Source organism: Rhodnius prolixus, unplaced genomic scaffold (genome assembly GCF_049639745.1).
Source record: "Rhodnius prolixus isolate KJV_2025 unplaced genomic scaffold, Rpr scaffold_3, whole genome shotgun sequence".
Lineage (NCBI taxonomy): Eukaryota > Metazoa > Arthropoda > Insecta > Hemiptera > Reduviidae > Rhodnius > Rhodnius prolixus.
Window position 1 is genome coordinate 53,605,772 of NW_027411603.1, and position 27,621 is coordinate 53,633,392.

Sequence of the window (27,621 nt, forward strand, 5' to 3'; positions counted from 1 at the left end):
ACCATTAAATAAAATCCAAGGCCTAGACCGGGGGAATCGAACCCACTAAACCAACAATACATCTTAGCTTTGCGGGTCTAGTCTATAACCCCTTAACTTACTTTACTATAAATTTCTCATATTAACCATTAAATAAAATCCGAGGCCTAGACCAGGGGAATCGAACCCACTAAACCAACAATACATCTTAGCTTTGCGGGTCTAGTCTATAACCCCTTAACTTACTTTACTATAAATTTCTCATATTAACCATTAAATAAAATCCAAGGCCTAGACCGGGGGAATCGAACCCACTAAACCAACAATACATCTTAGCTTTGCGGGTCTAGTCTATAACCCCTTAACTTACTTTACTATAAATTTCTCATATTAACCATTAAATAAAATCCGAGGCCTAGACCAGGGGAATCGAACCCACTAAACCAACAATACATCTTAGCTTTGCGGGTCTAGTCTATAACCCCTTAACTTACTTTACTATAAATTTCTCATATTAACCATTAAATAAAATCCAAGGCCTAGACCGGGGGAATCGAACCCACTAAACCAACAATACATCTTAGCTTTGCGGGTCTAGTCTATAACCCCTTAACTTACTTTACTATAAATTTCTCATATTAACCATTAAATAAAATCCGAGGCCTAGACCAGGGGAATCGAACCCACTAAACCAACAATACATCTTAGCATTGCGGGTCTCGTCTCTTAACCGCTACTGTGGCGCCTGAATGTACGACTATAATATGTATAAAAATATTTATTTGAAATGATTGTGGCGATTCTTTAGAGAAGGAAAAAGTTAATCTCTCTTCTAATGTGCAATTTCAGTACAATGGGCGCTTTCGGAATAATGTAACCTGCAGTTTTTACAAAGAGATTTTATTTAATCGAAAGTCAGTCCTATCGATTAAGATTATAAACTTTTATCGAATTAGTTGCAACATTTTCAGTTCATTAGTTTTGTTTCTATTTTGATACTGAAACTGTTTCAGTATTTGTAGCTAAAACGCTGATTTTAATTTTAAAGAACATTTCAGTTACATAATAAACTGCTGACGTGATTTTGGATTTTCCATTATTTGGAATTATTACAATTTTTTGCGACCACGCTCCAATAATTTGCTTAGAAATGCTAACTGTATTGAATGTATGTAAGAATAGCGAGGATGAGGGGCGCCCAGAATAGAATAAAATTCCAGCCAAGCTCGGGAAATTATTTTTTGAATAACATAAAAATGAGATGTAATATGATATAATTGAAATGAAAAAAAAAAGTAATAGAGATGGGGAAAAAACGGGTGTGGAGAGGAACCAGCGACACCAGGGAGCGCAGGGGGGGAGTCAATTTTCCACGTACCTCTACAAAATAAAAAAGCAACCGAGGAAAAAGAGGAAAAGTCATTTTCTTTTATTTATTCATTAAATTACTCGTTAAATAATTCAAACAAATTTATTCCTTCAAAATATCTCTAGTTCTTTTGAATATTCACAAAATTCATAAAGAATACAATTGGGAGGAATAATAAAAACTTAGAATAGGTTTCTGATGCTGGAGTCTGAATGCTAATCGCATCATCCTTTCATCCAACATTTCTTTACATTGAATTTTAAGAGAATTAAAGTAATATATAGGTATATATGTATATAGTAAGTAGTAAAGTCCGCCTTCTTTTTCAGGCGGGCTTTACGTCCAACCACCGAATTAGGTGTCGTGGACGGAGGCGACTAGCAAACATACTTTACTGTAAATTTCTTTTATTAACCATTAAATAAAATCCAAAGCCTAGACTAGCGGAATCAAACCCACTAAACCAACAATACATGTTAGCATTGCGGGTCTAGCCTATAACCGCCTGACATACTTTACTATAAATTCCTCATATTAACCATTAAATAAAATCCAAAGCCTAGACCGGGGGAATCAAACCCACTAAACCAACAATACATGTTAGCATTGCGGGTCTAGCCTATAACCGCCTAACATACTTTACTATAAATTCCTCATATTAACCATCAAATAAAATCCAAGGCCTAGATCGGGGGAATTGAACCCACTAAACCAGCAATACATCTTAGCATTGCGGGTCTAGTATCTTAACCGCTCGGCTACCGTGGCGCCTGAAACGTATAACTCATTCGACCTTCTTTGAATACGATTCTCAATGTTTTGTATGAGTAAATTTTCTTGTAATTACAATTTTCTTCTAATTAGAAAATGAAGTAAAGAAAAAAACTCTCATTTTCAAAGCACAGAAAATCCTCTAAAAACCAGATTTTTTTTTTTGTAGATTTTCCTCTTATACTAGCCAAGTTACTCAAGTAAGAGAAAGTTGCTAATAAATGCCATCAATTGATTAAAGTCAAGAGAAATTTACGAGAGAAAGTTCAGCCAAAGAGAATTAGACTTATTTCTCTCTTTAGCTCTCAGTAATAAAATTGTTGAAATAAGCTATTTTCCCCCTTAGTAAATTGATTTTCCAGCCACTATTCTCTATTTTCCTTGGATGTTTTGTGCTAGAAAATTCTACCTCTCTTTAAAAGTTATTTATTTTTTTTAGAATTCTTTTTAAAAAACCTCTTTAAGCTTTAGAATTGGATTAAAGGATTTCATTAAGGCGTATCTCGGCTCTTCCGTCCGGTTTATTATGGCGGAAATGGGGCAGAATACCAACCAATTAGCTTTGCTCCATCCGCTCAGTAACTAAGCGTAAAATAAAATCGATATAGATTCGAAATAAGAGCACCTCGAGTTGTTCTAATCGAGATGAGTCTTCTAAGAAGAATGTTCAGCTTGAAAAGAGGCGATTTATAAATTGATCTGTCATAATTGTTAATCAATAAATGTTTATTAAATTATCAATTATGGTTAAATATACCGAGCCTAAACCGAACGAATCGATGAACTACATTCTGATTATGATTAGGGTAATGCCTATTTATTCAGGCAGGCTGCTAGTTTATTCTGTTGGACACTGTCCTCGCTCGGCTACCATGGCGCCTGTCCGATTATGGTTAACTGAGATAATTAGATAACCAAGAATGAGCTTTAACTCAGCGCCTAACTCAGCAGGAGGGGGGGGATAGATCTGACTTGTTGTGTTTAATGCAGAACTGTGAATAACTTGCACAGAAGGCGTCTCTCTGCCTTATACGATATGTAGATGCCGCTCGCTCTGTAGAGGAGAGTAATTCTCTTTGTTTTGCCCTTCTAGCTCCTTCTCTAGCTGCTTCGCCTGCGCCCTTTACACTCAGCTAGAAAGATAATAGATCTTTAATCACATTATGCACAGTATGTACTCGTATAACATACATACAGGTATCAGCTTAGGCTTTACGCTTCTACCATGACATTTTGTTATCATTAAACTAAACTACAAATGTTTACTTTAGGGAGAATTTAGAAAGCCCTGGCTGTAAATGCATTCCCACTTTGCAAATGTGGTAAAATATCTCCAGTAGAAAACTACAGTATCAGGTAACTTCATTCTGTGATGGTAACCACATGCACATGGTAACTTAAAGGTAAATTAAAGGTAACCAAATTGAGTAACTTAGTCTGAATCTTTTTGCAGCAAGGTTAATGCTGTTTCGACTAAGCCAAGTCCAGGATGTGCCCAACAACAATGGGTCCAAGTATATAGGAAGAAATAAAACTCGGGTCATCTTAGACTCCTAACAGAGCCATGGAAATAATGCCCGAATTGCCAGCTTTATCCTGTTGATCCTGTACCTTATACAGGAAAAGTTCTATTCTAGAACACTTGATGGGCGAAAGCCGCAGCTATTCCCTGAAACCGATGTGCCGATTCATGGTAACAAAGTGAACATTATGGGTCTTATGGTTTTATCCTAAATTTTACAGTGAACGTTCCTACCACGTAGAACCAATCCTTATTCAGGATTATTGATTTCGATATCCATTATTCCGCAAGTAGCATAAATATCGACGTCATCCACATACAAGGGGACGAACGTCTACCTTTGATTAACGTCTTTAAGGGATAACACCTTTGTAAATGAAAGCGGCCCGTTGAGTTTGTTACGTCACCAAAAAGAAAACCCTAGAATTTTCTCTCTTAGGGCAGGTTATTCTCTGATTTTCTCTCCTAGGGCAGGTTATTCTCTGATTTTCTCTCCTAGGGCTGATTATACTCGATTTTCTCTTTTAGAGCTGGTTATTCTCTGATTTTTTTTGTTTAACTTTCTCTTAACAAATTTCTTACGGTCGTAAGTGGCAAAATTACCTTTGGTATTTGATGAAAACCTTGCGAGCCAAGTGTAAGTTCGCAAATTTAAAAAAACAAAACTGACCATACCCAAATATCAGAGCCTAAATACCATCTTTCATGCCCTACTTCATTAATTTCTGTTGTACTTCCAATTCTAAACTATTTTAATGCTTTCTTCTAAAAAGCTCTGAGAGGAATTAATAATTAAAAAAAGCCAGATCAAAAAAAGCTGTTTCTCTTTCTTGTTTTTTTTTGAGCTTTAATTTAAAAACCAAAAAGAAAAAGGATTTAGTCCCAACTTTGGACTAATCAACGATATCACCATATAGTACACTATAAAAGGGAAGACGATTACTAGCCGCCCTAATTAGCGTCCAACCGTAGATTGGTCCCGGTTTTAATTAAATAAAAAAAAAGGGTACCGTCCAGAAATGTCTGTGGTAGAGCATGGATGGACTCCAGTTCAAGGATTTAAACTAATGTCCCTGCTAATCAAGTGGGAACTTCCAATTCGAGGACCTTACTTCCTCTTTCTGCTACGAGCGAAAGTAGCATGTTTTCTGTTTCTGTTTTCCACCAGATTTTTCTTAACGGAAAGACGTACAATCTAAGGAAAACGATCTGCCGGAAGATGTGGAATCTAGCAATCGAGCTCTTGGGTCTAAACTCACCATTTTAAATTACTCAATGATTGGTATTGGCACATTCTGTTATTGATCTTCTTAGATAATGTTATTGAAGTTTCTTTTATCGTTACTGAGAGTTTTTCTTAATTTTATTGAATTTTCCGGTACCATAAATTAAGTCTTGGTATAAGGCAGGGGTCGCCAAACTTTTTTTGATCAAGGACCCCCCAATATAATTTTCCGAAATCTCCATCGACCCCCCATAAAAGTAAATTTTCAGTTAATTAAAAATAAAACTATCTATTAGGTTGACTATGTTTGTACAATTTATTTTATGATTTTAAACACTTATTAAGGTAATTTTACATTGTGTAACAAATAGTTTTATGAAAAATATCTTGAATGTTGAAATTTAAATACCTTAATATTTATTAAATAATAAGTAACTATGAATAAGTAAAGTAATTATAGTATTGCGTCTTAATTAATAGAGATGGGTGTGCCTGGTGTTTCTTTGCAAGGTTCCGCTATATTGGGTTCGAAATTGTTTCTCCTTCGAAAACCCCCTGACCCAGATCGACCCCCTACTTTTGTTATACAGGGTGGCCAGAGTTATATGCTCCACCCACTTATTTTTTAAACGGCGGGAAATTTCGAAAAAATAAAAAACACGTATTTAATCATTTTTAGTCTAGTTTATTTTCAGTGATTGACCCATTTTTCTAAACCCCTGTATCTCGAGATACAGCATCTAACTTTTGTTTTTCAAATGGAACGTTATATTTTTTGTTGCATATTTTTATAGTATTTGAGCTCCTAAAAAAAACACAAAAAAAATTTTTGAAATCGGTTAGGTTTTTCAAAAGTTATGGTAATTTAAAATATGAAAAACAAATTTCAGTTTACTGTCAAAATTACGTTATTTTTTTTTAAAGAATCTATTCAAACTGGGCACAACCAACGGATAGGCAAGCCAAAACTCTGGACTCCCACGCTTTGCTTGTAGCAGCACTTATGGTGGCGAAGTCCAAGATCTAGGCAGGCTAGAGTTATTCGATGTTCAGGTTGTTTTTTCTACAAACGTTTGGTGTGGAGTTTTAGGAAATCAGCTATCGGCCCATACTTCTACAGAGAGAACTTAACTGGTGCAAGGTATCTAACTTTTGTTAAGAGATATTTTGCCGCCAGTTCTGCTTGAATTTGTTCCTCTAAAACGTCGGCCAGATGTGTAGTTTCAACAAGATGGTTGCCCGGCACATAATGCGAGAGTGGTTCGAGGTTACCTGGACAGAAATTTCCATGAAAAGTGCTTAGGGACTCATTGTCCCATCCAACGGCCACCTCGATCTCCGGACTTAACCAAATGGACTTTTTTTTGGATAGATAGAAGTGTTTTTATTTTCAAATTTACAAAATACCCACAAAAATTTATATATACAAATGCACTATAGACAATGGACATTTGTCCGTCTGCCAAACTATTTTTTGGAAAATGCGTCAATCAATGAAAATAAACTAGACTAAAAATGATTAAATACGTGTTTTTTATTTTTTCTAAATTTTCCGCCGTTTAAAAAAAAAGTGGGTGGAGCATATAACTCTGGTCACCCTGTATATAGACCAGTTTGGCGACTTCTGGTATAACGGAAATGATTGTTAATGCTGCCTGAAACGGAATTTCCGATGCAAGCCGAAACCGAAAGTTACAGTTTGACTTTTAGAGTTACCATTTCCGCATAACCACTTATTCATACGATCTTTTTTACGCATTATATAAAAGTGTTAGGTATATAAAATTGCATTTCAAGTTGAATAAGGAAGTAAACAAAACTCAGAAATCGCACATCCGGTTAGTAGGTTGTCCGCTTTTTAATTTCTGGCATAGCTGTAATGTTGTAAAGCCTTTAATTCTAATGTGGCAGTACAGATGCAAGCCCAAAGGTTGCATTTCCCTTTTAAGAATTTCCCCTGCCCCCTCTAATAAGGAAAATCGATCTAAATGTACGTCCGCAGCAAGCCAAAATTAAAACGGGAATAGTTGTTGGAAACATTTTCAAGGATATCACTCTAGTTGGCAGATTTCCGCCAAAACTTTGGAATTCTAATCGATCCACATGGCCAACAAAAATCGCCATATTAGAAACATTTAAAAACATTTTCTGAAAAAATCTCACAACTTGCCAATACAGCTGATTTTCTCAGATATAAAAAGTATTACCAGGAAAAAATCCAAATAAATGACTTCAAATGAAAATGATTGGGCGCAAAGAAAATTTAAAAAAGAAAAAGACTATCTCAAAAAAAAAAAAAGATAAAAGAAAACGAGAACTCCAATAAAATATAGTCCATTATGCTAACAGCTTGATGAGGCTAGAGGGGGGAACATCGTGTTTCCTTGCGGGTAAAAGGAGAAAATAACCGCCAAAGAAGTAGTGAATACATTCTCTCCTTTTTAAGGAGGCATTTTTAGATAAGCGGTTAGGAGCCTTAATTCTATTACAATATTGTAATTTTCAACAAAAGTAATTTTGTAGTTTGTTTTTTTGGGTAATAAAGTTTTAGCAATGGGGGGGGAGAAAAAATAATTCACGCAAAGGCCAACTTGAGTGTAGATAACCGGAAATATCACCTCAAGGTTTTGGCAATAAGAAATTTAACTGCAACTGATCAACACCGTACGCCAACTTACCGCAAAACACATCAAAAATCTCCTTTCTGTCCACATTAGACATTGCTAAATAAATAAAAAGTAAAGTAAAGTAATCGCCTATTTTTTCAGGCAGGGCTTAACGTCCGACTACCAATTAGGTGTCGTGGACGGAGGCGACTAGCAAACGTACTTTACTATAAATTTCTCATATTAACCATTAAATAAAATCCAAGGCCTAAGACCGGGGGAATCGAACCCACTAAACCAACAATACATCTTAGCTTTGCAGGTCTAGCCTATAACCGCCTAACATACTTTACTATAAATTCCTCATATTAACCATTAAATAAAGTCCAAGGCCTAGACCGGGGCAATCGAACCCACTAAACCAACAATAAATCTTAGCTTTGCGGGTCTAGCCCATAACCGCCTAACATACTTTACCATAAATTTCTCATATTAACCATTAAATAAAATCCAAGGCCTAGACACCGGGGGAATCGAACCCACTAAACCAACAATACATCTTAGCTTTGCAGGTCTAGCCTATAACCGCCTAACATACTTTACTATAAATTTCTCATATTAAACATTAAATAAAATCCAAGACCTAGACCAGGGGGAATCGAACCCACTAAACCAACAATACATCTCAGCTTTGTGGGTCGATGCTGGCTGTATACCTAGACGATGCTGGCTGTATACATAGACGATGCTGGCTGTATGGCGGAAGCTAATGCCAAAAAAAAGGGAAAAAAATAGTATCCAGTATATTTCCTGTTGTCTGAAGCCGTAGAGCTCACTGTCTGTAGAAGGACCGAGTAGTCTGCTACGAGAGAACACCGGAAGCCAGGATAATTCTTTGAGGTTGGGATGTTAGCGCTTAAATCAATTTGGCGCTATCACTTACACAATTTCTCGTTACGCGGTGTACTTAATTGCGCCGCAGAGAGTTTTTTTTCCCCGCCAGATTGATTCCCGCAATAATTTGGCGAGAATCAATTCTTGTAAATAACTCAACCCCATTGTTATGTTTCATCATATAACGTTTTCAGCGTTAACTATTTTTGCTGCACAAAACAAACAGCGTCATAGTGCTGAAAACTCGCTATCCAATGAGTTTTAGTCATTACCAAATATTGTTCCACACTCTAGCGGCACAGATCTCAAACAATCAATAGTTGATGGTGGGGAGGGAGGGGAAATGGTAGGTTAAGCCCTATTTTAGTTGAAATGTCGGCCATACATTAATAATCACTTTGGTGAACACAATCCAACTGTCCATTGAAATTTCCACTCTCCCTTATCGGCGAATTAGTATCAACGAGGTCGTGTTTTATTACCTGCAGAACTCCTCCTATCTCCCATCAATTCTATTTTATTGTTTCCAGAACTTTTTGAAATTAAAATCAGCTGTATTAGGCCAGCTTAGGGGATGTTCTGCGCGTTGGCCTCGTTTTATTGAACATACACACGTCATGATGGCTAGCAAAGTTTATTATATAATTCTATTTTTTAGTAGTAGAGTTAAAAAAAAAATAAGCTAGCGGAAAACGTGAAATGAGAAGTTAAACGATAAAGTCTTTTGCCAAAACTTAACTGGAATTAGATTAGGTTGGCAGTGCTGGACAATATCTCCGGTTTTATACATCGTAGCACACAAGTTTATAGTGTAGTGCTAGAAGGTAACGGAAGTGAAGTCGAAATCCCCACACCAAACTGATTAATCCACCTCTGCTGATGGATGAAGATCCGAAATCAGGTCAGGGATACAATGCGTATGCATGCCAAGACGGATAATATCCAAGATCTTACAGGGCTCTCTTCTGAATTGATATTAAAACAGATCAGCGCAGGTTGTCACATACAGGTGACAAGATTCAAGCGATCAACATGTCTACCAAGGATTATTTAACAAACAGGGCCTTTTTTTTTATCATTCATTTATTGTTAAGCCCAAGCAGCATTCAGCATCATGCCATGGTCAGAAACCAGCGATGAAGTGTTGTGCCATTAAGAAAGCTTAATAAGCCACGTTGCGTAAATCATGTTTCAAAATGGATCCAAGCAAAACGTGGCGTCTAATGAAACGGAAACAAAGGCTGATCGCTCGCCATCTTTTTTTTTCACCGGATGGAAGTACACCATTTCCTGTTTTGAGTATTCTGTGGCGATTTGCCAGCTTCAGCTTAGTTTCTTATTTATCCCTGCTATTAGAGCTGCGCTGTATACAGAGCCAGTCTTAGTTTACTGACATAAATGGTGATAAAAACTGAATCATAGAACAAAAGGCATTTTTAAATTACACTGTCAAATAAGATCTCCATTTAAATGCAAAATTTGTAAATTTAGAAAAATTATTTACCTACATGAAAATAGAGCAGTTGGTTCTATTTATTTCTGAAACAGCGAGAGCAATAAGTATGGACAAAAATGGCATACAGTTAATTTATAAAGATATGTTTTAGATTTGTGACTATTTTCCCAGAAAGTCGTAATTGAAAAAAAAACCTGACATCAGAGGATAAGATTGGGTATCAGAAACTAGTCCCAGATTTATGGGCACCTCATACTGTTACTATGGCTTTTATATGGCCTTCTAAATTTCTATCTAATATGGCTTTCTTTGGTCCTAACTCTGGGCTAAAAGCAAACCCCGCTATGTGGTCTAAATAATACTTCCATTGTATAACCAATATCTATTGTTAGTTACTGTTTGCTGACACCTCGTTTACAGGTTATCGGACACAGTATTTACCTACCCAAACAAACAATGGTGAGTACGTAACATAACTCGTATGCTGGTCCGTTATCTTGGTCTCTTACGACCCTAAGTATAGCGGGGAAGTCCTCAACTTCTGCAACCACATCTTTATTGTTGGAAAGGGGAAAAGTCTGCCCTAAAATTAAATATTTCTGAATACAAAAAAAAGGTTTCAAATCCGAGATAGTACCTTTTATAAGAATACCTAAAGTACCAAGTATGCAAAAATACTGACAGACCAGAATTTTCTTCAACTCACAATGGTAAAACCCATTTAAATCATACAAATATTATATAGTTTGCTGCGAAGCTAATATGCATTGTGGTACTGGGTTCGATTCCCGGTCTTGGGCCTTGAATTTTATTTAATGGTTAATAAAAGAAATTTATAGTAAAGTATGTTAGGCGGTTATAGGCTAGACCCGCAAAGCTAAGATGTATTGTTGGTTTAGTGGGTTCTATTCCCCTGGTATAGGCCTTTGGATTTTATTTAATGGTTAATATGAGAAATTTATAGTAAAGTATGTTAGGCGGTTATAGGCTAGACCCGCAAAGCTAAGGTGTATTGTTGGTTTAGTGGGTTCGATTCCCTGTCTCTAGGCCTTGGATTTTATTTAATGGTTAATAAAAGAAATTTATAGTAAAGTGTGTTAGGCGGTTATAGGCTAGACCCGCAAAGCTAAGGTGTATTGTTGGTTTAGTTGGTTCTATTCCCCTGGTCTAGGCCTTTGGATTTTATTTATTGGTTAATATGAGAAATTTATAGTAAAGTATGTTAGGCGGTTATAGGCTAGACCCGCAAAGCTAAGGTGTATTGTTGGTTTAGTTGGTTCTATTCCCCTGGTCTAGGCCTTTGGATTTTATTTAATGGTTAATATGAGAAATTTATAGTAAAGTATGTTAGGCGGTTATAGGCTAGACCCGCAAAGCTAAGGTGTATTGTTGGTTTAGTGGGTTCGATTCCCTGTCTCTAGGCCTTGGATTTTATTTAATGGTTAATAAAAGAAATTTATAGTAGTGTGTTAGGCGGTTATAGGCTAGACCTGCAAAGCTAAGATGTATTGTTGGTTTAGTGGGTTCGATTCCCCTGGTCTAGGCCTTGGATCTTATTTAATGGTTAATATGAGAAATTTATAGTAAAGTATGTTAGGCGGTTATAGGCTAGACCCGCAAAGCTAAGGTGTATTGTTGGTTTAGTGGGTTCGATTCCCTGTCTCTAGGCCTTGGATTTTATTTAATGGTTAATATGAGAAATTTATAGTAAAGTATGTTTGCTGCTAGTCGCCTCCGTCCACGACACCTAATTTGGTAGTTGGACGTTAAGCCCCGCTTGAAAAAAAGGCGATTACTTTACTTTTGCTTATTATCTAGTTTGTAAAATCTTAATTTACACCTAAACAAACACTTAAGAGGGAAAAACAGCCTCCACCTACTAATAGAACCTCCCCAAACCTTTATTGCCTTAATAAATAAGCCTATTTCCTATAAGTTAATAATAAATGGGAAGTTAAGATTGAAAAATCTAATGGAAAAATTAGGAATTCTCCACTAGTTTGACCGTAGAGTTTGTTATTGCGGCTTAATATCTATCCCAGGTGTAGATAGTAAAAAACAGGATCATCCCAATTAGGAATAGATAAACATCAAAATATTGTTCGCAATAAAAATCGATCACGTTTGAGATTTTCTTAAACCTTTTTGTTGCAAAACAGTAAACGATACTACAATATCTGATCTAAAATAAAATATTGGCTACCATTTTTATTATGTTTTACGTAGAAATTGTATTGGTACAGGGGTGGAGTTTTTGATGTGGGCGTGGCCAACAAACTATGGCTTCCTAATGGCTTCACTAACCGCCTACATTACATATCTTCAGTTCCCCATTTTGATTGGCCAATTTTTTATCATAAATTATTTCTCACTAAAATTCACTCTAAATTTTTTTAAACAATTTTTCCCTCGTAGATATTTGATAAATTTTTAGAATAAGCTATAAAAAAATTCTTTTTTAAAAAACATAGAAAATGGGAGCTTTTTTTTTCAAGATTTCTGTAAAAACTACTATTGTATCTATAATGATGTAACCAATCAGCCGGCGATTCAAAGCAGCTCTACCAGATTGGACGGACAGTTGAAGAAGGGTTAACCTAATTCCTCAGTTCCCTCCCTTAGAAAACACCCATTGTCCACTTCATTAAAATGGTTCAGCCATTCCGATTACAAAACCAATTGCCAACATCACAGATTGACAGAGGTCACCCTCCACAATAGACTTTAATTGATCCAGACACTGGAGGATTGCATCTCAGAATTTAAACCAACCGTTAGATTGGTTTATAAGTCCAACTATATTTAGAATTAACGGTGTTATGCACAGAGTAATGTGAATCTTAGAATTTATATTTCTTTCCGTATCCGAATTGACCTGAAAGTGACCTCTAGCGGGGAAATTTTTGCAGCCAAATTTCCCTGCAAGGTGACATTTCAGTTTAATGTACGGTTAAAAATTGAATAATCTTGGTAAGGATTAAATATAGCTCAAAACTTGGTAACCTCTGAGTTCGAACCTTGAGAATGGTTGTTAGAGAAACTAGTGTGTATTCATACGAGATTTTTCTCCACAAGTTGGCAGCCCTGTAGTAGTAAACCTGCATCCTTCTATATAACTAGTAAATTTTGACTTCAAGGTTTGTAATGCTGGTACTCGTACAAGTTCAGGGAAATGTAAATATTTCTAGCCAGCTGGGCTGTTCAGTCAGAGGTAGCTTTATAAAGCTGTAACAATGTAACCTACCTTCAGCTGGTTGCACTGCTGAATACTGCAAGAGAGAAAAAGAAGAAGTACTTCTCCGCATTGTACAGACAATAGAGGCTGAGATTCATGATTAATCAGCTGCCAGGCCAACTCTTCAGGTGTTGTCCAGGTGTTGTCCAACCTTGAAAGGAGTTGAATAAATTATCATCGTCACACAGGTACATGTTTGTTTACAGTAAATACATTTCCGTATGTTTTTATAATTATTGCGATGTGCTATGTTTTAGTAAACTGCACTTCTTATTTATTAATGTTGTTGTTAATTGATTTTTCTTTAAATTTTCACTTTTTACTGGAAAAATCTGTTTTACGATCTATTGAATAGGAAAAAGTGTTTTTTATAAATTGGTCTTTCTGTTGGTTTCGTATTTGTCTGTCTATTGTATCGTTTACGGTCAGCTTACGTAAAAACAATAATCGTTACAAATAGACACGATATTAAACTTTTGGCTTAGATCAGTTGACCACTTCCCGCCAATACAAATATCTGCAAATTTTTGCGCTAAACTTTACTTAAAAACGGGGATAATTGAAAAGGAATGACGTTCTAATCCGATGTTTCGACGAATAACTACGGTTTTCACCGATATATCCCGAGTTCATACTAAAACATCCGAACTGTCACGATGTCAAGCCAATGAAAGGAAGACTTTTGCTTCGTACATGTTCGTGTAATTTTTTGGCTAGACAACGGCCAAAAGCTTTGAAATAACAAGTTCATTAGGGAGCTAGGGCATCATAACTAATCCTCAGTTTGTATGTACTTATCAAGATTTTATTAGGGTTCTGCAAGAGCTTTGACGTCACTCTTCCTTCAACAGTAATATTTTACTGTACACTACATGTACACAACATTGAAATCAAGTTTTCTTTACGTCTCGAGAACTTTTATCCAAAACGAATTTTCCACAAAAATTATTCAAATAAAAGTTATAGATGTACGTGCTGGGAAAGTGCAAGAGTTTTTCTTCATAGAATATATCTTTTCCTCACCAATAAAATGTACCAAAAATAGTTATTGAGACAATTTCGCAGCCCAGTAGACCTTTACAACTAGCTTAACTTGCAGAGTTAATGAATGGAAAATGTTTATTAAATATGTACCATATTTGATCTGGGATGTTGCAAAAAAAAAATTTCAGTTATAAAGGAGGATTTGCCCTATATTATAAAGAAAATTTGGGAATTTTATCTTTTATAGAAAAAGAGAAAAATATTATCAAAGTTGGGTGTTTTTCAACGTTACGCTTTTTCGTGCACTTTTCGGACAGTTTTAATATATTTTCTTATCCAATTCATCATGTATATCTTACACGAAACCTTATCATACTCGAAACACTGTTCTGAAAAGAGTGAAGAAATAATATTATATAGTTATTCAACATTGATTCACACCGAAGCAATTTTGTAGGTATGCAAATCACGTGAATCGTCTGCATGAATCAATGCATTAAACTTGGCGACCAGTGCACACTAAATCTAAACTCACCAGAGAAATCAAACTAGAGTTATTCGTTGTGGGTATCCTCCAGTGATCGACTAGGTAGCTTTCCCTCGACAACGCCAGTTAATCGAAAAAGAAAACCAACAAACTTTTCGACGTCAGCATTTCTCTCAGAATTTATATTTTATTGTTTACAAAGTAAAGTATATTACTAAGAACTAGCTGACCACGTGCTGCTTACAATTTGTATAAACCTCTTTGTTATACAGTTGGGAATCTAATATGGCGGATATTCGGAGGGAGAAAATTGAAAATCTATTTCCTTTTTCTAATCTTTTTACTTATTAAAATACGAGGAAATGTAGAAAAGTCTGCTCTGAACTCTGACAGAACCTTCTCTTATGAAGGTAGTTTTTTCCCCTCACTTGTCTGGCCGTTTGGAAAATATGGAACTGATTTCCAAACGTAAAGGAAATCACCTTTACCGGAAATAACCATTTATTGACCAGATTTCTCAGTATTTTGGAGATTTCCACAAATAAAGTTTTTCCCTACGATTTTCTTGAAACTCCTCTGTGATGATTATAAACTAATTTCCGTTTGTAAAACATTTTTACCGGAAAATTCTATAAAGTGTACCAACTTCTGGGAAAATGGGCGGCTAGATTCCTTCTTAAGTGGTATTTTCCAGTATTGTAGGTAGTTGAGTGTGCAGGTGGTTGAATTTGTCGCTAAAATCGTGTTGAAAGGAAATTCGTCAATAGGAAAAGCACGTCTTAATTAATTAATTAATTAATTAATTTAATTAAAAACTTATTCTACTCAAAACTTTGAGCAAATTTTGCTCCCTTCCTTTTCGGTGAATTGTAAGGTTCGTTCCACCAAAGTTCGATCCTCGAAAAGATGTGCGGCCCCTAGCATATAATTTTACAGTTGGCTCTAGTCGCGCCGCCCGTCTACAGTTGGCAGAACTGGTGAAGAGGAAGGAGTGGGGGCTCCAGGCTTGTGCCTGGGAGTTTTGAGCCAGTTGCCCGGGGGCTTCTCACAAGGGTACTTTGTCCTTGACTGTACTAAGGGATTGTACGTCAGTCTAGTCTGTTGTCAGCCATTATTGGTGAAATTGTTTTATTTTTTTGTATTGTCGCGCGTGTAACTAGTGAGAACAAAGTGCCCTCAAGGTCTATTTTGGTCATGACTATGTTATATGTCTAAGTCCTAGGACTTATGCGATTGTATTGTGGTAAATAAATATATATTTGTTCTTTTTTTAAGTGAAGGTATTGTGAGTGTTATGGTCCACTCTTTGTTTCCTCTAGCCAAGGGGTCGGCAACCCGCGGCTCGCGAGCCGCATGCGGCTCTTTTATCCACATTTTGTGGCTCTTCAGCCTGTCCGAAATATATCGTATATTTCAATTTTATTGAAAGAAATGAAAATTTCATTTATTAAAGTATATTTTTTCAAAAATAATTTTAAATGTGATAGGTTTGAAATAGGGTAGAATTATATTAAAATACAGTACGTAATATATAGGACTGCCGCCATTTTCATTCAAACACAGGTTTAGTTATTATTTATTTGTTTATTTACTTTGCAATATGTGAAAATAAATGTAATAAACATTTAAATGTTATTGAATATTATAAAATCATAATTTGTGAATACAAATGATCTACAGAGTTTGTTTACACTATCATCCTTGCGGCTCTTGGTAAGATTTATTAAAATTATTTAAGGAGAGATTGCTCTCGATTTGAAATAGGTTGCCGTCCCCTGCTCTAGCCGGTAATTTATTTTAAATAATTTTATCTCACTTTATTTGATTTTTAATTAAATATAAAATAAATAATAATGAAAAATAGCGTCCCAGATCGATTTCTTACAAATATAATGAACCGGCCGATATGGTTGCTGAAATTCCAAGTATTTAGAAAATCCAAAGAAAATGAATTTGCTACTTCCGGTTATGAAAAGAGTCGAAAGAGGAAGTTCCACGCCAGATGTTTTTTAGAAGAGAGAGAGAGAGAGAGAAATGACTGACTGCAAATTCACTCGAATCCTAATTGAAATCTTTGCTGTTTAATAAATATTCACTGGAGAAATATGGTTCTATCGATTGGCTAGTTCTCCGCGACACTCCAAATTCCAAAAACAACGTCAATAGAATATTCTTCTGCTTGCGTGTGTTACTTCCTCTCTCTCTCCGCCAATGGCAAAACAAGAGGAAAAAAAGAAATTGTAAAGAAAGTTTGGATCGTTTATCCTAGAAATTTATCGGCCGTTATCACGTCACAGCGCGCTTGAGGAGGAAATGAAAGCCGCCGAGGCTGTTGCCTGGAAACAGAGATAAATTACTTTTAAAGATCTAGAAGAAGATTCTCTCAAGAAATAGAAGTGGCGGAAAACTGGAATTCTGGTTTTTTCTACTGTTGGACTTTCAAGACGATTGTAATCTATAATTGTAATCTCTGACGATGTCAGGAGAACTGGTGGAGGGCGTTATAGGAAGTGGTAGAGTTCTACTGGGTAACAGGGTTTCAAAATATCTGATGAGAACCACTCATACGATAGTTTACGATAATTAGGTTTTCCTTGAAACCCCTTGGTTAGCAACCTAAACTGTTTGTTCGAGTCAGTTTCAAAAAATGTTCTCTTGCTGCCCTTACCGAGAGGTGAGATAAAGTGAAACAGATCTTGTAGGAAGAACCGTGACGTCACAGCACTCACAGAGCGTCATAATTGTTTCAAGTATTTAATAGCGTTTCATTAAAAAACAAAAACAAAAAACCTGTGCATCGTTTAAGACCTTTTTTATTACAATCAATCTAAGTTAAATGGTGTGCTACTCTTTACAGGCAAAGTCGAAGTACTTAGAAAGTCCCAATTGACAGAGAAATAAGTTTAGGGAAAAAGGAGGGAACTTAGAAACTTATTTAAACAAAACTCAAGTTTTTTTGGTTCGTTTCTAAATGGCTGAAATTACGAGCTGAAGTATTAATGAAATGTTGGGTTATCTGCTGAATTGTGTACCTTTTATCGTTTAATCAACGCTTATAGTTAACTTTTTAAACTGTAAGTTTTTGTTAAGGAGATAAGCTAGCCAGGATTTTTGGTGAGTTTTCCGAACAGATTGGTATTTCACTCGCTGATTTGTAAAATCAGCTCCAAGTGTTGAAATAATTCAAAGAGCTCTTATTTTTCAGAAAACGATGAAGATAAACTGACCAACGTTGTCTATGTGTGTTTGTGTGTGTGTGTGTGTGTATAGATGAGTCATAAATTGCAGCAGCGTAACCCACGTGAGAGCACTAAATCAACCAAATATCCTCACACCCAGGCGATTGGTTTAAAGCAACATGGCCGCCAGTTACAATTCCTTCGGGATCCACTACAAACCATTTCCAATTCTATCATCAATCTTGATTATTGGACAGCAGTAATTCACCATCGAACTTGGATACCTACTAAATAAATACCAACTTTTCGGCCAACTATTATTGGAGAATGGGGCTCGAGATCTGTCGGTTGGGTCTCCCCCAAGTGGCCATGAAATAAGAACTACTATATTGTTGGCAATCACTTACTTCGCTTTTGGCAAATTTCTCCTTTATTTGCTCTCCGGGTCAGCGGCCAATCTGGGGGACTTTCTAAGAGACTCAGGCTCTTCTAAACCAATATGAAGAAACTATTTACGAGGTGTGGCTATTAAATAATGGAGACTGATGCTGCTACAGAAGAACTATGCATGCGCCCAAATCCTAACGACCGACAGCTGTACACAGCGTAAAGCCTTCTCTTTCAAAGAGCAGCGTCTCACGTGTGTTTGTAGAGAAATCTGTCTGACACGGGAACCGTCGTTTGTATAAGAGGTGTTAGTTTCCGTTTTGACGAAAACATCGATACTACACATGTACGTAGAGCAACGAATTGTCGTGAAATTTCGCACTGAAGCTTATCTTTTATTAACAGAAGTTAAGGAACACGATTTCAGTCCGTTGAAGCTGTGAAAGCAAAAAGCGGCACGCGTCATGCAGGAGCTCACAGAAAAAGACTTCCAGCACTGTTCCGAACAATGGTAAATCCGCATGGAACGTTGTAGGGATAGGGGAGGGGTGTATATTGAAGGTGATAATAACTAAATATGTATAAATTTAAAATAAAATGTTTTACAGCAATAGTCTCGTTATTTAATTGCCACACCTCGTAGATTGGTAGGGAATCAAAAGGACAGAATGATGTGCTACATAGACCCTTGCCCCTGCAAGTTTATCGGCTTTTACGTTATTCTCAAGCCTTAGATGTCCGGGAATCCCAAAGAAGTTTAACCATCCTTTTTACGGCAAGATGGTTGTCTTCCGCATATTCCTACAAGCGTAGTCCCAGCTGGGATTAATGCCTTTAACGCTGCCTGAATATTGGGAGAAGCTCGTCATCTCCGTTAAATCATTCTTGATTTCCTCCAGCAACATTCGGCGTGGAAAACTGTAGCAAATCGCTCTAAATCCACATTGCTACTGTGCTCGTATCTCCTTAGATCCAGGCTCAGAATGCAAATAAGCCCGTGAGCTCCTGTCTGGAACCAGTTGTGAAACAATGGATTCCCTTTACCATCAACCAAAAGTTAAATTCTTCTTCGTCAATTTATTCCATTTTAAGTTGTGATTGTTTCACGCTTTCCTGTTTGCACTTCAGGGGAGTGTTTCCGGACACGTATTTCCATGAAAATTCAATCGCCTAACTTCCTGTTGCTAAAGTGTAAACAAGAAAAAGAAAATTTAAATTTCACAAACACATAATGTGTGTTCGTCGACGGTTTAATTAAAATGAAAAATGGTGGACGGAAAGAGGTACTGGTCTGGAGGAAGTGGGCAGGGCACATTTCTTTGAATAATTAGTGTGAACAGGAGTTTTGCTAATGAGCAGCGCTGCTGTATGAATGTACGAGTACGAGGAGGCAAACATGATTCAACATGCATAAAGCATTACTCCAAGTAATGACCTCATCTCAAACTATGACTTCACCTTTCCCCATATTCAACAGCCATTTAGATTATGAATGTTGTATGAAAAGCGTATTTCCCGCTTCGTGACATTTTAGTTGATTGGAATTTTCTAAAGAAGTGGTTCCGTTTAGCGCTTTGGAGATTGGACATTATTTCTTTTTAGGTAAGTTATTATAAAATTGCATTTATCCAGTCGCTAAGTGGTAGGAAGAAATGGGTAGTTCCTGCATTTTCATTGGGCCATACTGCGCCGACCCAACAAGGAAAGAGCCAATAATTTAACACGATTAAGAATCACGAGATATTTGCATTATTTACAATTTCACTTAAATTGATGATTTAGAATTTAAACAAGAATGACGTGAGGCCCCGCAAAAGAGCAGTTCTGAGGTTTGGTGGGGGTCGGTTTCCCTATACAGTGCGTAATGTTTGGTATTCACCACCTGCGCTAAATTTGTGTTAAAATGCTGAGTTACAAGAGAGGTTGGTAGATGAGAGTGTGGACCGCCCATCAAATTTAGGGGAATCGCTTTCATTTGACTAATATTTAGTAACAATTCAAAGACAAGGCTGAAGTGTTTAGAGGTTATACAGAATAAATGTCTTAGGTTCAGTCTCGGATATATGAAAAGTACTCTAATAGATGTAATACACGCTGAAGCCGGGGAACTTCCAATAAAGCTCAGATGGGAAATGCTATCCGACCGATATCCGTGTAAAATAATATCAACAAATTCCGAAACCTATTCCGCAATATGTGAACTCAACCGGAGAGAATTAACATACAGATATTGGAAATACAAAGAATTACCCCCGATGGCTACTAGTTTCAGAGAAGTAGCACTGTTCAAACAGTTAGTGTATAACAGTGATATGTTGCCTTTATTCAACGGTGATTTCTATGAAATAATAAATATATCTCCTGTAGTTTGGTTTCTGGAAGATGTCTTCATATTGCCCAGTGATATTCGTAATGCAGTGTTTCAAGAGGAAATCCGCACGAATTTTCCCAACAGTTATCCTATATACACTGACGGTTCTAAGCGGTCGAAGATCAGGTGGGGTGTGCATACTTTGACCCATTTAGAAATACTGGTGCCCTCTTCAAATTGCCCAATCAGTGTTCAGTTTTTACAGCTGAATTAGTTGCTATTTTGGAAGCGCTTAAATATGCACACTCAATGCTATATTCAGAGGTTATAATTGTCTCAGACTGCAAAAGCGCCTTATATAAACTAAAAGCAATCAAAATGCATAAAGTATAATCACATAATTATTAATATACTAAAGAAATTAATAGATCTAAAAAATGATAATAAAATAGTAAGGTTGGTGTGGAGTAGGGCCCTTTGTACAATCTGTGACAGCCTGGAAGACATGGAGCACATTGTTATGGCGTAAGAACTTTATTAGTTTGGTACCTGATTTAGGAACTAGAGAAGATTAAGTGAGGACTCTGGCTAATAGTGCAAACTGATGCCAACTTTATATATATAATACAATTCAAAGTATTAGAAAAACATGAGAATAATACGAGAAGCACTACTTATATTTTGAGCCTTGGCAACACTGAGTGTTGTCAGGTGCTATCTGAAGTTTCCACTTGAAAGTTGGACATTTTTGACCATAACCTTCTTCAGAACGTTTTGTTATTTGAGCGCGATTTGTGTTGTTTACAGTCACTTGAAAATTGTGTCTCAACGAAAAACTGGAATTAACTCGTGAAAATTTTCGTGCAATGATTTATTACGACTTTCGACGTGGATTATCAAGACAGGAGTGCATCGATCAACTTACTTCCACTTTTGGCGATAAAGCCCCATCCTTTGCCACTGTGAAACGCTGGTATAACGAAGTCAATCGTGGTCGTCGTTCGCTCACCGACGAAAGTCGTGAAGGTGTCCAAAATCAGTTGTTGGGTCAGAAAACATTGATGCTGTGCAAAAACTAATAATGCAAGATCGACATGTGACATACCGTGAGATTGAGGCAACCTTAGGCATTAGTTCCACTAGCATATATAAAATATTGCATGATCATTTAGCCGTGAAAAAGGTTTGTTCTCGTTGGATTATCCTACATAATCTGACAAAATCTCAAAAAGATGCTCGTGTCGATTGGTGCAAACAAATGCTTAAGAAATACAATGGCGATGCTTCAAAAGACGTGTATAAGATTGTAACAGGTGACGAATCATGGTGATATGCGTATGAGCCGGAAACTAAACAGCAGTCGACTGTTTGGGTGTTTCAAGATGAACCAAATCCAACAGAAGTTGTTCGCGCTCGAAGCACTTCGAAACAAATGGTCACCTGTTTTTTCAGAAAAACTGGTCATGTGGCAACAGTGCCTTTAGAGGAACGTAGAACGGTCTGAATGGTACACAACCATTTGTTTGCCGGAAGTCTTAGATGAAATAAGGAAAACAAACAAGCGCCGTTGGATCATTCTTCATCAAGACAATGCCAGCTGTCACACATCTCGTCTAACAACCGACTATTTGAGCACACAAAAAAATCGAATTAATGGGTCATCCTCCGTACAGTCCTGATTTGGCACCAAATGACTTCTTTTTGTTTCCGAAAGTCAAGAATAAATTACGTGGACAACGATTTTCGTCGGCAGAAGAAGCCGTTGATTCATTCAAAAACCACATGTTTTGGAGGTGTCTCAAGCGGAATGGAAAAAATAGCTTTGACAAGTGGTTCGAACGCATGCAGAAGTGCTTAAATCATAAAGGAGAATATTTTGAAAAACAATAAAGTCAATTTCATTGACAAATTACTGTTTTTTTATTGTTATGCTCAAAATATAAATAGTTACATTATAGGCTCGTACGTGTGTGTCCGTGTGTGTTCGTGTATGTTCGTGAGTGTCGGTGTGTGTACGTAAGAGAGAGTCTTGCATAATCAACACTTCCTCCAAAATACGGAAATCGGCCATAACGTGTTGCCTTATTAATGCCCTAACGCTTGTTTGCCTGACTTTGTGAATAATTACGGGGGTGACCTTTAAACCTGGGTCTTATAGCGGCTGGGTTTTCCATCACCCTCAGTGTTCAGAGCTCAGAGCAAAACCCACCACCTGCCGCCAGTCGCCCCCTGGATCCATTCCAAACTTGTAAATGTATAATGGATGAACGTTTTCTAGATTACCTAATGTTTGTTTTAATATAAAATCTTTGATTAAAATTTCCTTCAACAAATTACTTCCAAATCATAATTTACATAGCTAAATTATAACTTTTGGTTTCCACAAAGAGCTTGTGGCTGTGATGTCCAGGACTTTCTGTAATTGCTTTTCCAGAAACTCTGGAACATACGAACACGAGGATTTGTATTCCTGGCAGGTAACAGTTCCAACTCTGTTTAGTTGTTCATTAACTTAAAATTTGGGGTTTTTGTTTCTGAAGAGAATGTACGGCGAGGCAAAGTTTTCTGCCTTAGCGAGAAAACTTGGACAATTGGGCCAATATTTAGATCTGGTTGCTTGTAATTATAACTTTGGCAGTAATTATAACTCCACATCTTCATTCATTGGTTGATGAAAGCACTCACCAACTCCAGGTCATAATGGAGCACGTCAAAGGTCGCTTGCGGAGCTGGAGGAAGTCCTGTACTCTCCTCTATAGAACAACGCCTAAATACGGCTTCATCAAGCTCCCTATTCCGTGCAGAGAGGCGCCATTGATGAGCGACTTCTAACGAACGACTTCATCTCGCAAGATCTAAAGTTTTTTTTTTGGCACTCCAGTCGCTAGAGATGACATAAACACGGCTCTTCTGTTCTTCATCCCTCTCTGGACGAGATAAAAGGGAGTATATGACCGGCCGGCCGACTCAGTCTCTGTATAGCCTGGAAGGGCAAAGACTCTTCTGCATATTATCAGCAAGCTATAGTGTGATATTGTGCAGTTGAACCGTGTAATACGGGAGACAATTAGTGTGCCCTGGAGGTGAAAGGCTGAAGTTTAACAACAAAGCCTTATCTAGCATTCACACAAGTGTTCAGAAATGGACATTCCCCCAGCGGAGGCCCCAACGTAGCCTCACCTAGATGGCGAAGAGGAAATCCACACTTCTGCTCCCCACTTTTCAAACTTCCCGCCCTTAGAAATTATTCTTGAAAGCGGATTTCCACTAAGCGTTTTAATTTCCTGATCTTGGATAGTATTTGGATTGATAAATGCTCCTCAAGAATAACAGCATAAAACTTAATCTCGACCTCATATCAGACGGGCATCACTGGCTAACAGTTGCAGCAGCAAGCGGAAATGAATACTCTAAAAATCACAATTCGAGATGACCACAATACTACTTTTTTTTCCAACAAAAGTAAGACAAATAGAAAAACGGTTTGATTTAAAATATTCTTTCTAAGTGAAACTGGCCAACGAAGTCCAAGACGTGTCCCAACTTCATAAATTATATTCTTTTTTAATAAAACAAATGGGAAAATTAAGGAGCAAACGAAAGGACTGGCTGGAGAAGAGGCTGGAATGAAACGCGCTGAAAAAAGTAATTTATTTCAGCGATCTACTGGAGGCTGCGTCACATACACATGTCCCCGTTCTTACAGCTGCTCAAATAGGTATTAATCTCTCCAGTTCACTGCTCTCCAGTTGGTGTCAAACTGTTTTAATTTGCTCGTAGCATTTCTTATCTCACTTTTCTTTAGAAAGAAAACTTTTTGCCATTTCATAGTGAATTATTCTAATAACTTCTAGTCCACTTCCGCTCGCCTAGTACCACCCAAACTACTTGGATATAGCGGAAACAGAAAACTTAGTTCTTCTGCATTTAGTTGGATCCTACTTTAAGAATATTCATGTTCATCTTTTCGAGTAGATAAACTTTGTTTAAAGATTAACTCGAGTTGACTCATTTTTGCCTCTTTAATGCTATTAAAAGTTCGTTTTTGTTTTTTTTTTGAAGAATTGGTTATTTCTATTATTACTCGAACTGACGATAGGGTTTAAATTTCGAAAAACTGGACCGGAAATTACGTCTTGCAAGGTCATCTGTACAGTATACACGTAAATAAGAAGCCATTAATCGAATGGTCTATCTGTAATTGCAAACCAAAACATTTGTAGAATGCCGCTACTTAGTGTTCTTCCCCCCCGTTTTTGCTTCAAGTATGTGAACAGGAAGTGCCCACTTTAAGGAGTGATCTTGAAGTGGGGTGGGCGAATTTTGAGTAGTGGGGGGGGACTAGAAAGTGGGAGATCCCCAGTGCCTGTTGCTAGTAAAGCGTTTCGAACCTTTTGGCATAAATTCTATGTTTCAGGAAATGAAATTGCGGTAAGAGTAAAATCTTTGTGGGTCTCTCTTCCGCTTCCCCCTCTACCGGAAATACTAATTAAGTATTTTTAATTGCCTTAATACGGGAAATGAGAAGTGTTTATGAAAATAAAACGGATTCTTTTAAATCCTTCCACTAAACTTTCAACAGCCATTGGATAGGGACTCCAGTTTACCCGCTAGATCTTATTGGGAATTTCTGGGCATTTTACACACAAAGCGCACTTGGTACTCACAAGTGCCGAAACCGGCCTAAAGTCGTTCAACTGGGATAATGCTCTTATCTATGCTTCAACTGTTCCTTCTCAGTAGTTTCCTTCAGGCTTTATCTCAGATCCACAAAGTTCTTAAAGTAATTTTCCAGGTTTTCCTAATTTCACTTACAAAAGAAAATTGCAAACGTCTTTTAACTTCAAGAAAATTGAATTTTCCACCGGAAATATATTTTTATTTCGTATATCGGCGAAATATTTCGATATAAATTACCTGATAATATCGCACACAATTGAGAGTTTTTTAGAGAAAAGCTGTACCCAGATGCTGAGAAGTACGATTAATCAGATTTTCCTCAAATAAACATTACAGATCCAGGTGTTTCTGATGCTGTTGTGAAAATTCAAAAATATGGAAAACCCTTTGAGTAAAAGCCACTTCCGGTGGAAGGATTTTGGAATGTTTTCAATGGAATCAAAATTTGATTCTATTACGATCTTTTGTTTTTTTTTGCAATCACCCACATCCGGGTCCATTTTTTCACGGCCACTGTATTGAATTCGAAGCACCTGAGCAAATTAAAATAGACAAATCAATCTCTAAAATTGGGCTTTACTAATGTAGTAGGTATAAGAAATAAAACACGTCAATTTCACTGATGAAGGCTGATAATAAAGGTATTTCCGATAAAATGATCCTTACCTGGGCAACACCAGAATAACGGCACTAGGTTAAAGTACACCTCATTACAAAGGGGTAAACAACACATATAAATAATATGAGCTCTGCCCAAAATAAAATGACAATGGCTGCCATGACTGAATATTTCATCAAAGCAAATGGCACCGATCGATACAACCGACCAAGGATGTACAATTGTTGCGTGATAGTCACGGTATATTTTCTTTAAATCAAAGATTTTATTTGATTCTATTCAAGCTTTTATCTGTAAACAAATTATTTGTTTACATTTTTAGATTGCTTTTATCGATGCGAGGGGGTTATTTCGATTAGAAGCGGCGGCTATTGCACTTCCGGAGCCTGCAGCTCTAAAGTGTCCCGGACCAAATGCAATCCACGCAGATGTAAACACAGCTTCACCAGGGTATTCTCTTGACTTCTCCCTTCTGAGCTTTCTCATCTCCTGGTGTTGCATCTTAATCTGACAGTCCGATTCCTGTTTTTTTTTTATACAGTTTCCCCACAAGGATTGGGTTTAACCTCTGTGTCACTCTCCATAGGGATGGTTTTCGAGCCTGTAATATCCTAAAAGACATTAAGCTCCAGATTAAGCCTCGGACAATCAAGAAGCCCTTCTTCTTTCACTATTTGGGGTTTCCTCGATAACCCACCATATAGGGTTCTATTTAAATATTATAAAGGAGGATATGCCCTATATTTTAAAGAAAATTTGGGAATTTTATCTTTTATAGAAAAAGAGAAAAAAAAATTGTCGAATTTAGGTGTTTTTCAACGTAACAGCTTTTTCGAGCAGTTTTTGACGATCAACCTTTATCTAACTGTCCTTCCGGACAGTTTTAGTCGGTAACATCGACATTAAGATAATTATTATATTTTCTTCGTTAAACAACGAAGTTAATCGTCAATCAACGATGGCGGGCAAATACCCAAATTCAATACCTATTTTTTACAGTGTAATTATACGATGGTAATAAAAATGAAGCAAAATGTAAACTTAGCGCAGTAATATAAGTACCTACAACTTTTTTTTTGTTTTTCTTATAATTTTAAGCTTCGTGTCAAAGAAAACACATAGCAAGAAGTTCAGGAAATGAATTTTTAAATCAAAGCGGAAATCACTGTGAAAATTCTAAACCAAAAATTTGACCCGGACGTAATACTTTCTTCCTTTTAGCAGTGTGGTCCAGTTTTGGCGATGTTTTCGATGAAATATCGATTATCGTCAGAGTTTTTTTCGGTTTTAGGGAATTTGACTCAAAAGTTTGGTATCAGAATCATCAGTATCAATAGGGAATACTAAGTTTGAGCTTTCAGAGCTCAAGCGGAGCTCAAAACCGGGTATTTCCGGTGAAAACTTGATGACGTCAATTTTTCTAGAAATAAAAGAAAGAAAAAGAAAAGGCAATTTATATTTTGTTAATGAAAAAATTACAATTAATAGACCAGGTCGGAGGGTTTTCTTTCTTTCTGCTGCAGAGCAAACGTTAACCATCTAGAGTGGGTGTAAAGGGAGAAGTTTGAAGGACCGAGAGGGTAGAATCGCCGATCTGTAAACTATGTAGTAAGCGATCTAGGTCACGTACTGCCTCCACTTCCAATAATTCTTCTCCTACTTAGGCCAGTTTGCCAAGCTTGTCGTGTAACCTGACTCGTACTGTTCTACCCTATAGGATATAAGATTTAGCTGTTAGCTGGATTATACGTATATATATTGTTATCTTGGCAAAGAAAATATAGCTATAACAGGATCCACGTTATATAACCTACAATATCCGGTATGTTTCACTAGGGTTTCGAATTTCTTCAATAATCATCAATTTGATATAGGCGAAGTTCGAAACTATTTCGCAACCATATTATGAGATGGTCA

The 27,621-nt window shown here is 36.9% G+C and overlaps 1 protein-coding gene across 3 annotated transcripts in view; it reads left to right on the forward strand.

Moving 5' to 3' along the window:
• LOC141453613 (protein qui-1) overlaps window positions 1-27,621 on the forward strand; it is a 199,634-nt gene that overhangs the window by 2,422 nt on the left and 169,591 nt on the right. Inside the window, exon 1 of one of the 3 annotated variants that reach the window (XM_074127039.1) lies at window positions 13,023-13,245. The exons of the other annotated variants lie outside the window; for them this stretch is intronic. The gene's annotated coding sequence lies outside the window, so the exon portion shown is untranslated. Of the gene's footprint in view, window positions 1-13,022; window positions 13,246-27,621 lie in introns of those variants that run through there. 3 annotated transcript variants of the gene reach the window in all.